This window comes from Panthera onca, chromosome B1, assembly GCF_046562875.1.
Source record: "Panthera onca isolate mPanOnc1 chromosome B1, mPanOnc1 haplotype 2, whole genome shotgun sequence".
NCBI classification, from domain to species: domain Eukaryota; kingdom Metazoa; phylum Chordata; class Mammalia; order Carnivora; family Felidae; genus Panthera; species Panthera onca.
This window is the reverse complement of record NC_138342.1, coordinates 42,595,695-42,607,769: the sequence shown is the minus strand read 5'-3', so window position 1 is coordinate 42,607,769 and position 12,075 is coordinate 42,595,695. Positions and strand designations below refer to the sequence as shown.

The 12,075-nt window shown below is 45.5% G+C and overlaps 1 protein-coding gene across 3 annotated transcripts in view; it reads left to right on the top strand.

Annotated features, from left to right (window-relative positions):
* LNX1 (ligand of numb-protein X 1) overlaps positions 1-12,075 on the top strand; it is a 123,085-nt gene that overhangs the window by 68,209 nt on the left and 42,801 nt on the right. The gene's annotated exons all lie outside the window — the stretch shown is intronic.

The window sequence follows — 12,075 nt, the reverse complement described above, 5'->3', positions numbered from 1 at the left end:
CTTAAACCTTAGGACTGTTATCAAACCATGTCTTCTCAAAACAAAGCAATACTATTGACATTAAGGGAGTAGACATTAGCCAAATCTGGTTTTCTGGTGGAGCAAAGACCCTTATCCAAAATGGCAGTATTATGTAATCTAATTGATGGTCAATTTAAGAATAGGCTGGCCAGCCGGATTACAATTAAGTTGCTAGAAGAAGTTGTCCTCTGAAAAGCAGTTCTCAGTATCCTAATTAACAAAATCCTCTGCTATAATCGACAAAATCCTCTGTCATCGACAGGCAAGCAGGAAGATGGGGAAACGTGTGTCAATGTATTTTGGGACAATTGGCGGAGTAAAGTGAGGCACTAATTGTTTCGAGAATCTGAAACTGCCTGAATCCACAGTGATTTCTGCAATGTTTTGGGGTCTGTCCTCATTCAAAGAGGCCAAAACTAACCTTCCAAGTTCACCTATGAAGCAGAAAATTAATGGTCTCTAGTAGACCACTGATGTTATGAGATGTGCATATTTTTATTTGAAAACTCACTGTACCGCTTGAGATCCTAAATCTCAAAGTTCAAAGTATAGGGGTCTTTCTCTATAATAATACTTTTTCTTTGCTAGGAACATAAACCCATGACAAGGTGGGTATTTCCTTGGAAGATTTCTAGAGGGTCCTGTTGTTTAGTCTAGCTGGAGGTCTACTTGATTATTTATCTGCATATTATGACAAAAACTCCTATTATTTACATCTTAATACAAATATAAAATATCTAGAAGAGTTCAGATCCAAAGGATGTTAGCACCAAATTCCATCACATAAAGTTGTAGGTCCTTGCATTTTGTGATAATACTCTGTAGCTTCACTTCTAAATCTCTTGCTTCTATTTTTGGTAGATGGGCAAAAGCTTGATTTGAACAACCTGAAGTCCACATTGTCTTAATAAATCTGGGAGCTCCATTTATTCCCTCTAGAATAATTGGACAGATTAAAATGTTTGACCTCAGTGGTTTCAGTGCAGTTCTTTGGTGATAGATTTTAGTCGTGAATAGGTTGAGTGATAAATTGGATGGTTGGCAAGTGGCCAAAGTTTAAGTTTCATTTATGGGGTTTTTTTTTCCTATTCCCTTTCTTTGCTTTCTCTTCCCTAGGGATGGTTGAATTCCTAGAGAGGTAAAATGAATAGGAATCAAATGGATTGAAACCCAAAAGGCAACCTTAGAGCCCACAAGTGACAAAAAGTAGGAGCTAGGGCCAGGTTCAGGATTCAGTACGGGTAAGAGGAGTCAAAACTAAACACTGACGTTTTGAAGGGTCAGTAGTAACGACAGAACCTTTAACATGTAGGCAAACCCTAAACTCTGTTTATCAAAAATCACTAAGAACACATGGTGAGCAAAGTAGTACTTTAAGACATTGACTCACCTCAAGGATCTTAGAATCTTAGCATTCATGGTCTGTGAGTGTGTTGGAGAAGCAAGTATGGAAATGAATGATAAAGTAGGGGACGTTATTAAAATTATTTCAATTTTTACATAAAAGTGCCAAGCCAAATCTATCCAGCTTTATTAAAGATACTTTTGATAAACAGTCATGGTATTTCAGGTAGGACGTAGGCAGAGGATTGTTAACAGTATACAACCTTCCAACTTCCTTCTTCAATGAACTACCAAAATCAGAAATGCTATAAAACCCATGGAATAGGGTAACATTTTTACATAAGTAGTTGGAATCAAGAATTTACTTGTTGAAATCTTCCTGCTTCATTATTCAATAAGTGTTCATCAAGAGCCTCCTATTTACCACACACTCAACATAACTCCCAGTAGAGATTTATCATTTTAGGCTTACGGTTAGAGCTAAAAGAGAATCCAGTAGGTTCTATTTAAAGGTTTTAGCCACTTAAGGTAATAGGAAAAAAAAAAAAAACAAACTTGAATGGCTTGTTGAAATTCCTAGATATCCATCATTGTGTTTATTGAAGTGGTATCTCAACTGATCCCTTGAGTTACTTATAAGTTTTGGGAATATTTCATGATCATGTTGGCTAGCCTTTGAGGGGTGGTTTGCCTGGTTATACCTTAATTATATCATGCAAGGAAACAAAACTAATAATTCAACTGCTAGCGTTTCAGATGCAACTTATTTGTGCCTCCTTATGCTACTTATGGTAGCCTCCCACACATACTATGGATAAGCGAATACTGTCCAGGGGAGGAGATGGCAGTGAGTCAATTTCTCCCCTTATCCAAGTCCAGATGATTTCAGCACAGAAAGAAACCCTATGGTACCTCATCCCCTGGGGGGACAACACAACCAAGTTCTACTACCCCAGATTTTATCCTAGACCATTCTCTGCACAGCACTTAAGGAGGGATGAGGGAGAGGACTCAGCTACCCTGCAGACAAGGACACCTGGCCACCCAGCCATCAACGATGAAATGGCTTCAAGAATTCACATGGCAGTGATTGGTCAGTGGGCAGATTGTGCAAAGCAGATTGTGTAATTCAATCAATTAAAATTTGTGAGACAGGAAGGATTGGGCTAGTAGTTCTCAACCGTGGCCACACATTGGGCTTGCCTGGGGAGATTAATGAAAACACCAATGTTTAGTAGACCCACCCCAGAGGTTGATTTAAGGGGTCTGGAGTACCTGATAGGCTGGATTTTAAAAATCTTCTCAGGTCATTCCATCGTTCAGCTAAGGTTGAGAACCACTAGGGGAGTAAGCATGTTGATGCACCAATGGTAGGGTTATTTAACAATCTATCTCAAAAACCTTAAATGTGCATCTACTTGGTCTTGGCCCAGCTATGGAAAAGCAGCACAAAAGCAAATACATACGTACTTGCACGTCTGTGCACTGAAAAGAAATTGGAAGGATAAACCGATTAGCACGAGTTTTAATTGGGGATAGAGTTAAGAGGTTGTTCTCTCTTTTCTCTATTGTCAAAAATATCTTCCATGAACCTCTGTTGTCTTTTGAAATTAAAGACCATTTACATTTGATTCTAGTAACACGAAGAAGCATTTCATGAATGCATCCTGTCTTCACCCCCGTATGCAACACATGATCTCAGGAAGTGTTGATCTAGTCAGAGAAACACATCACTCCGTGTCGATATGTAGTAAAACACTGAGGTCCTGGGGTAAAACTAGTTCCTACTATACTTGTTTGCCTGCCTGTCTTCCTTCTGTGCTAGATTGCTAAGAGGGAAGTCTTACGAGCACCTAGCCTTGTGCCTTACATTTGGTGGACTTAAGCCATCGCTCACATATTTGTGGAACGAATGAATGAGAGAAGAGAGATTCCCCTGACACCTCAATGGAGAAAGTGGGATTAGGGGCAGGTCTTGGGGAAATGAGTTGGATTTGTTTGAACGGCAGCCACTCCAGGTGGGGAGCCAGCTCAAACAAAAACCTGTGGGAGAGGCCCGTGTGACGCGAGGAGGGACAGTTTGTAGTGTGCTGGACTGCAGAGAGCCTTGTCTAGAGCAGCGACTGTGCCCAAACAGAGGAATCGAGCAGAGTGATAATCACAGGGGGGCCTGGAAAGAGAGATGGAGAAAGGAGAGGCTTTCCGTGACCCTAGAAGTAAATAGTAGAGTCCCTCACTTTCCCTTCCTTCCATTTGCATAACACAGTTTGGGGGAAAGGAAATCTGATTCACAGGAGAGGAAAGGTGATTTCCTTCCAATATGTTGAAAGGGAAGAGGAAGCTCAATTAGCAAATAGAAACTGGCTGATAAAGTAGAATTTTTGCGTGTGTTTCATGCAAAACGATTTGTCACAAGAGTGCCAAATATCTTTGCATGACACGTTCTCAAACAGAATGAGGGAGAACACACTTCCTCAACATCCGAGTGCCCAGTCGTATGTCCAGGAGGCCTCCTGACACCCAGCTCAGAAGGGGCTCGGAGAAAGTCCAGCATTTCATAGTTTCCCTAAGAACCAGAATGGAATGCACATTGAGGAATGAAGGAAATGCTTTAACATGTCGTCTGGCAATGATTTCCACTCGCATGCCATGCCGTCTTCTCCTGCCCCCACCTGCATGCCAAGCCGTCACCTCTGGACAGGCGCTGGGGTTGTGCAGCCTTCACAAAAACTCGAGGTGTTCAAAAAGACTCCTCGAGCAAGTGGAAAGCTACGCTGCTTTCAAAGCCAGCCTGAAAACCTCACTGGGCAGCAGCGATATTTACAAACCCATACCACTATGAAATCCACCCTTTCCCAGTTACCCTAAAAACATTTCCTAGTCGATCCTGAAATAGAAAGTACAGTTGATCCATAGCCCGCTTTCCCGAAAATGAGAAGCTAACCTTTAGTTAGTTCCAAGTGTTTTAAAGGTAAAGATGATCATTCTGAATGGAACCGAGAATGGCACAGACCAAATGTTAACCAAAAAAGACAACCTCCCCCTTCACCACCCCCCCCCCCCCCCCCGCCACCACACACACACCCTTAATCCATGGACAGAAAGCTCAAATCATCTGTGGCATGAGAACTGTCTGTTCCCTCCCCCAAAGTGTCCAGGAAAACAACTCTGTGACCCCGAAGATGCAGGAGACTCAGGGAATGGATAAACTATTCTGACGTCTCTGTGAGGAATTGACCTGGCATCTGGACTGTGCCCGAGCCCTCAGCCATCCCTCATTAAGCACTGTCAAGTTCACATCTGGCTGTGGCTTTAGAACCCTGAGCATCACCCCAGGGAGCAGCACTGGTATTTATCAGGCACTGCTGGCTATCAGCTGGGCTCCTCCTAACTGAACAGTGGAGTAGATTCTCCTGGTGACTGGAAGCTCTGGAATTTCACGCGGTTTGGACGTGCAAGGTGCTGTACCAAGTCAGCAGTGAGGGTGGCCCTGTGGACCCCCTTCTAAGAGGGTGTCATGTGAGTACGTGCGGGGAGGCACCCGAAACCACAGAAGCCCCACCCAACTCGCTTCTGTTTCTGTGAAATCGTGGCAAAAATCGATGACGGTGACGAGCGTATTATTTGGAGTCAGAGCTCTGACTTTAGGTTCTGTCTCTGCTACTTGCAGGGTGAGTGGCTCATCCTGGTTTACTTGGGGGGCTCACCTGATTTTAAAACTGGAACCCCCTTATCCCAGGACCCCAGTCAGTCCTAGGCAAACTGGGATCACTGGCCACCTTAGCGACTACTGCTTAACCATGGGCAAGTGAACTTCTGGATTAAGTTTCCACATTCGCAGCATGGGGATGATACTATTCTCTACCCCATTATGTTGTTGGGAGGGTTGAATGAAAGCGGGTGAAGGGCTTAGGGCTGCCTGGCCCGTGTCAAGGGCTATGTGTTTTAGTTATTCCAAGAATAAAAACTGGACAGCTACAGGGTTTAAATTGACGACACAGGGGCGCCTGGGTGGCTCAGTCGGTTAAGCGTCCGACTTCAGCTCAGGTCACGATCTCGCGGTCCGTGAGTTTGAGCCCCACGTCGGGCTCTGGGCTGATGGCTCAGAGCCTGGAGCCTGCTTCGGATTCTGTGTCTCCTCTCTCTGCCCCTCCCCCGTTCATGCTCTGTCTCTCTCTGTCTCAAAAATAAATAAACGTTAAAAAAATTAAAAAAAAAAAATTGACACAATCCCAGACAGAAGAAATATGTTTGACTTTCAGCTCCTTGGTTTACTGCTGTGTCCTCTTGGATAAGTTACTTAACTTCTCTGAGCCTCCTTTTCCCCATTTGTAAAATGGGACAACTATCATCCAGCCGGGGCGGTATCTTGACGGCGTAAGCCACAATACCGTGCCTGGTGAAAAAGACCAAGCACACAACAAATAACCCCTCAGGTGGTTGCTGTTCTGGCTTGCTCTCAGCAGAGGAGAAGATGTGCTCCCAGCCAGCGTGGGCTGCGTGGGTCTGCCTCTTCTCTCCTTCTGGTAGTACCCGCTACCTGCCGGGGATCCATTCCCAAACCCGGAGTGGAAGCCTGAGATTGCTGGTGGTACCAAACCCTCTCTGGGCTGTGTTCTCCTGACATCCATACCTAGGAGGAAGTTTCACTGCTACATCAGGCCCCAGTTAGAGCTCAACAACTGATCATAACAGAATTGAATTGTAACCACCTACTGTCATTTATGTGAATGGCCTCTCAGATTCTTGTACTCCACTCCCCCTTGTTCTTCGTGCGACGATGTCCGATGGCGAAATGCCTCTGGCACCATGAGGTGAATGGCGTGGGCGTGGTGGCCTAGCATTAGGCCACTGCTAACCTTGTAACTATATGCCGGAAGGGGGGTTCTGCTTCCTGGCTGCAACGACGAGTGCTGTGTCTTTATACTGCACATTTGAATCTGAGTGCCTGGACGAAGGGGCTCTCTCTAGAAAAGGAGTGAATCCCTTAGAGGTGCTCACATACCCTGACAAGATCCTTTTAAGCCTCTGCCTCCTGGGATGCTGGGGGCCACACCTATTCTCAGAAACAACTAGGTCTTTTTAGAGAGGAAGAATGGCAGGGAGACAGCACGTCCAAGGGCATGTGGGGACCACCGTACCTGCTCCCCCCACATGCTAACCCACCGAGAGTACCCTACAGACACAGCCTGTTGATGTGGCGGAAGTGAAGCCATATGGCGACGCGAAGCTCCCTGCTCCTCCTGTCAACTGTAGGCCTGAAGATGACCGCAGGGCCACACTTGCCAGCTCCTGCTGTTTCCATCGGTCATAGCCCGCTCAGCAGCTGACCGTGAACGGTATCTGCAGTAAAGAATATAAGGTTGTAAATAACCTGCTCCTAAGGTTCCTTGCTTTCTCCCTTCCTCCTACGTTGCTGTCGCTCCGAATCCTCAGCCACCAGGGGGCATGGTATCTTCTAGCACTAGGGTGCATGCCTCAGTTAAAAGTCTTGGGTTAGAATGTCAGTGCCTCTACTTACCAGCTGTGTGACCTTAGGAAAGTTACTTAATCTCTCTGTGCCTTAATTTCTCACTAGCAAATGACGGTGGGGATCTTCCTCACTGACATGACGGGAGGACTATGTGGGCCTACTGGTCCACGGTAGGGATACTGTAGGTGCTGGCTGTGATTATGTTATTCACCTGTGAGTTGAGAATTGAAGCCACAGATGGTCTTCCAGACCTAACGCTGTAAACAAATAGAAAAAATAGAAAAGGAGAGCCATTCGCATGAGGTTACAGAATATCTACTTCTCGCCTGCCTCCCCCAAAACAAAAACTGAGCCCGTGCAGAGACTGGACAACTGTTTCTAACGTCTGCAGGCAGTGGGTGATCTCCCCCATAGGTCAGTGTAGGAACATATCAGCATCTTGGGTAAACTGAGTCAAGCGTGCTTGCTTAAGTTGTCGCTCGGGCACGTGTGTTTCCTGAGCCAGTTCTACCTTAAAAGCACCCTGCACCTCTCCCCACTTCCCCGTGCCCAAGAGGCCGGCGTTACAGCTGCCCAAAGCTTGGCCTGCGTTTCCCTGTTGCTTTCCAGTGTGTTTTTAATTTTCCCTTTCTGGTATTCATTAACAAGTGAGGCAGGGGTGGTTGGAATTGCTGGGGACATTTTCCCTAGTGGTTTGGAGGCAGACGAAAGGGACTAATGAGAGGAAGGAGTATGTGGTTGGTGGTGATGTAAGAAGTCCATGGGCTCCCCAGGGTAAGGGCCTTTCAGGCTCAAGTTCATACTCAGGGTCTAAACGAACTCCCAGAGGGTGGGCTTGACCAAATGCTGACCTCTTTTACTTATTAACTGATGTTTACTTCACTCGTGGCTACACAAAAGTGCTAATGACTTTTTTTCACTTATGGTTTCTGATAGCTTTGTGAGCGACCACGTAATTTGACCCCAGGGAACGTGGGTTTTAACTTCAAGGAGGAGAAAAAGTCATCCAAAGAAGGAAAAATGACTTTACCTAGCATTCTTAGACCAAAGAGAGATTATTTAAGAAGCTACGGGTATACTGAAAGAAATACAGAAAATTTCCAGTCTGAATTCAGGAAGGAAGTTCCCTAAGGAAGTCCTGTGCTCAGGACCAGGCTGCCTGAAAACCAGAGGAATCATATTAATAGAAGTTGTGTTACTGTTACTTGAGTCTCTTCCAAGTAACATGATCAGGATTAATTCGCAAGGGTGGGTCCTGCTCGAGGGTGGGCTCAGGGAGCTCAGATGGGACTGTTTTGGAAGCTGATGACTGATGCATTTATTTTTATCTTGAGCACAAAGATTTCTAGTGCTGTGCATTAAGAGGATCATGAAATATTAGTTATCATGTATTTAAAATATACAGCCCGCCTTCTTCGAAGAATAGAAGGCAGCCTGCAACGAATAAAACACATCTGGGCCAGCACAATTAAAAAGTATAAACAGAAAGCATCAAATAAAAGGAGCAAGGAAAAACACAGTGCAGGGCACTATGCTAAGTGAAATAAGTCTGACAAACACAAATACCGTGTGATCTCGCTCACATGTGGAATATTAAAAAATAGAGATAGAACAGATTGGTGGTGGACAGGAGGGGGTGGGTGGGTGTGTTAAATGGACGAAGGGTGTGAAAAGGTGCAAACTTCCAGTTATAAAATAAGCATGGGGATTCACTGTAAAGCATGGGGACTATAGTTAATAATGCCGTATCGCATACTTAAAAATTGCTCGGAGTAGGTCTTAAAAGTTCTCATTACAAGGGAAGAACTGTAACTGTGTAGGTGATGGAAGTTAGTAGACTTATTATCATTTGATCACTTAGGAGATCATTTTGAAATGCAAACACATATCAAATCATGTACACCTGAAACTAATGCTATTTGTCAATTACACCTCAATAAAACCCATCAAAAGAAAAAAAGCCATCTGGGCTAGCACAATTGAAAGTATGAATAGAAAGCATCTAATGAAAAGAATAAGAAAAAACTGTTGTTCCCCAAATCTCTCGGGCTGCTGACCCAGCCACATCCATGAGAGCTGTTAGCACAGTATTGAAAGCTCATGGTGAACGAGACGAGCCAGACTTTTACTCTCGTGGAATCTGTCTTCTTTGGGGGGAGACACGTATTTGGAAAGGAGGCGAGTAAACCTACAAAATAACTTCCAAAGATGTTAAGGTGCCAGGAAGTGAAAGCAGGTGCTGCTGGGAGAGGTGGTCTGTTTTAGATTGACGGGGTCTCTGAGGAGGTGACTTTGAGCCTTCCACTGTCAACTTCGTGCCTCTGGCTCCCTCCTACCCTCTCCTGTGTTGGCATCAGGTCCCTCGCTTGTGGGCATGGTGTAACCCTGGTGGACCTCAACAGTGGTTTATGGACTGGTAGTCAGGCGTCTTGGGTTTTATCCCCAGCTCACTCCTAGCTTCTGCCCTCCTCATTGGTCTCACTTCAGCTCTGCTTTTTTCCCTGTCAGTGTCACTTGGGAGAAAGTCTACATCGAACCCCATGAGGCTGGTACCTGTCATGTACTTGCATCCTTGGGGCCTTTGAAGGTAGCATTTGTATCTAGACTGCTAGATCAATGTCCTTCATTTTTCTAGACTCGTTTCCAAGTTCACCTCTTCTGGGGAACCTTCCCTGATTACCTCCAAGCAGAACGCACGGCCTCATTCCTCTGATCTCTCAGCACTTGGCTTGTACTTCTGTCTCTCTCAGATAACGTGGCCTGATGGTTTTTCTGTTTCCATGTTCCTTTCCTCGGGTGCATACACTGTAGAGGGTGTTTTTGTTTTTGCCTGTTACACAATAATTATGTTAGTTACTGTTTATTGCTACTGTATTCCAGGTCCTGTTAGGCACTTTGCATGAATCTTTAAATCTTACAGTAAACATCATTGTGCCCATTTTATACCTGGGAAATGAGGCTCAGGGATTAAGGAACTTGTTCAAAGTCACGGAACAGGAAGGTAGCAGACCTAGGGTTCCCGCCCATATGTTTTAAACTTGAAAGCCTGGGCTTTTTCCACCTTGCTGTGTCATCTTTCTCAGGAAGGACTCCATGAGTGTTCATTGAATGAAAAAAAAAAAGTATTTTAAAATCAGCCCACTCTACCAGCATAATCCATCAAAGGAAGATGTATGGTAACTATTACTTCTATGTGTGTAATAGTTTTTTGTTTTTTGTTTTTTTTTTTTTTTTAACTTTTTTTTATTTATTTTTGGGACAGAGAGAGACAGAGCATGAACCGGGGAGGGGCAGAGAGAGAGGGAGACACAGAATCGGAAGCAGGCTCCAGGCTCCGAGCCATCAGCCCAGAGCCTGACGCGGGGCTCGAACTCACGGACTGCGAGATCGTGACCTGGCTGAAGTCGGACGCTTAACCGACTGCGCCACCCAGGCGCCCCTGTAATAGTTTTAAAATCCATATCAAATGAGATCCTATTAAAGTTACTAGGGAAAAAGAAAAGAGGAATAAAAAAAATGTCTTCCCTCCTCCCTCTCCTTTTTCGCCTCTTCAGTTGGGATGAGGGGAAGGGAAAGGAACATCATGAGCTTGCTGAGGGAAAAAGACTGGGATGCTATTGCAATCAACCACGATAATTATGTGTTATCAGGGCCACGGGGGTGAGTCCATCCATTCCCAGTTTGATAATTTCAATAAATAGAATGCCAGAAGGGTGACTGTTCAGTTCAACTCAACAAATGTTTGTTGCGTGCCTGCCCTAGGAAATGTACATGCTATTCAGACCTTCCGAGAGGCACCTTGGTAAGCAAGACTTTGTCCCTTTAAAGCCTCTGAAACAAGACTTGCCCAGAGCTAACTGGTCAACCAAGGCCGAGCTAATGTGCCTGGAACATAGGCAGGCGGCGGGGGAGGGGTGGTGATGTGGGAATCCACAAGCTAACTTCCCCCAGCACCAACATGAGTACCAACGAGGAAGTCATCACTCATTGAGGGACCGAGATTTCAGAGTTTGGCTCTATTGGCTGAATTATGCAACTAGACTCTTTCCACCTCCCTTTGGAGCTTGCATTCTGTAAAGAAAAAAAAAAAAAATAAGCAGGATGATCCAGAGAAAGCTGCTTTAAATAATAGGGTAGTTATGGGGCGCCTGGGTGGCTCAGTCGGTTAAGCGTCTGACTTCGGCTCAGGTCACGATCTCGCGGTATGTGAGTTCGAGCCCTGCGTCAGGTTCTGTGCTGACTGCTCAGAGCCTGGAACCAGTTTCAGATTCTGTGTCTCCCTCTCTCTCTGACCCTCCCCCGTTCATGCTCTGTCTCTCTCTGTCTCAAAAATAAATAAACGTTAAAAAAAAAAAATTAAATAATAGGGTAGTTGGGGAAGGTGGATTTTAATCACAGACCTGAAGATAAAGGAGCAGACCAGGTGGGAATCTGAAGAAAGTGTTCCAGACAGGGGCAACAGGATGCAAAGCAGGAATGTGCTGGGCCTGGTGAGGACCAGCAGGGGGTGAATGAGTGAGGGGTGGGGTAACCGGACAGAGAACACAGGCTCTGTGAGCCATTGCAAGCACCTTACGCAAATAGATGGGGAAGGGAGAAATGTGTAGAAGCAGGGATGCCTCTTAGGAGGCTGTTACGATAACCCAGGCATGGATGGTGGCCGTGGAAGTGATGAGAAGTAGTTGGATTCTGGATATATCTTGTTGGTTGTATTTGGAGTGTTGAGAGAAAGAAAGGAATCGGGGATGGCGCTGAGGGTCTTGGCCTGAACACCAGGAAGATATATGGTGTTGTTCAATAAAACAGGGAAGATGTGGGAAGAGCTGATTTGGCAGGGAACCTTAGGGTGTTTGGATATGTTAAGTCCAAGGTGCCTATGAGATGAGGAGGTGAAAACATGTCGGAAGCAGGTTGATATATGAGCCTGGAGTGCAGGGGGAAGTTCTGGGCTAGAGGCCAGGCCACGGGAGGGGTGAAAGCATAGAACCCCACAGCCTGGATTCAAATCCCAGCTGCACTCGGGGAACCCAGACAAGGCTTCCTTCCCTTCTGGCTTCCACATCCTCATCTGTGAGGAGTGGAGGCGGCCTAGTGAATGTTCCCTTCAACCATTGGGAAGGTTGAAGAAGGCCACGTATGTAGAGCGTAACACAGTACGTAGCAGATCGATAGGTAATAGCGGTCTTCTTTCCAGCCCCCTCCTGGGCTGCCAGACCCTGTAGTGAGCCCAATGACCC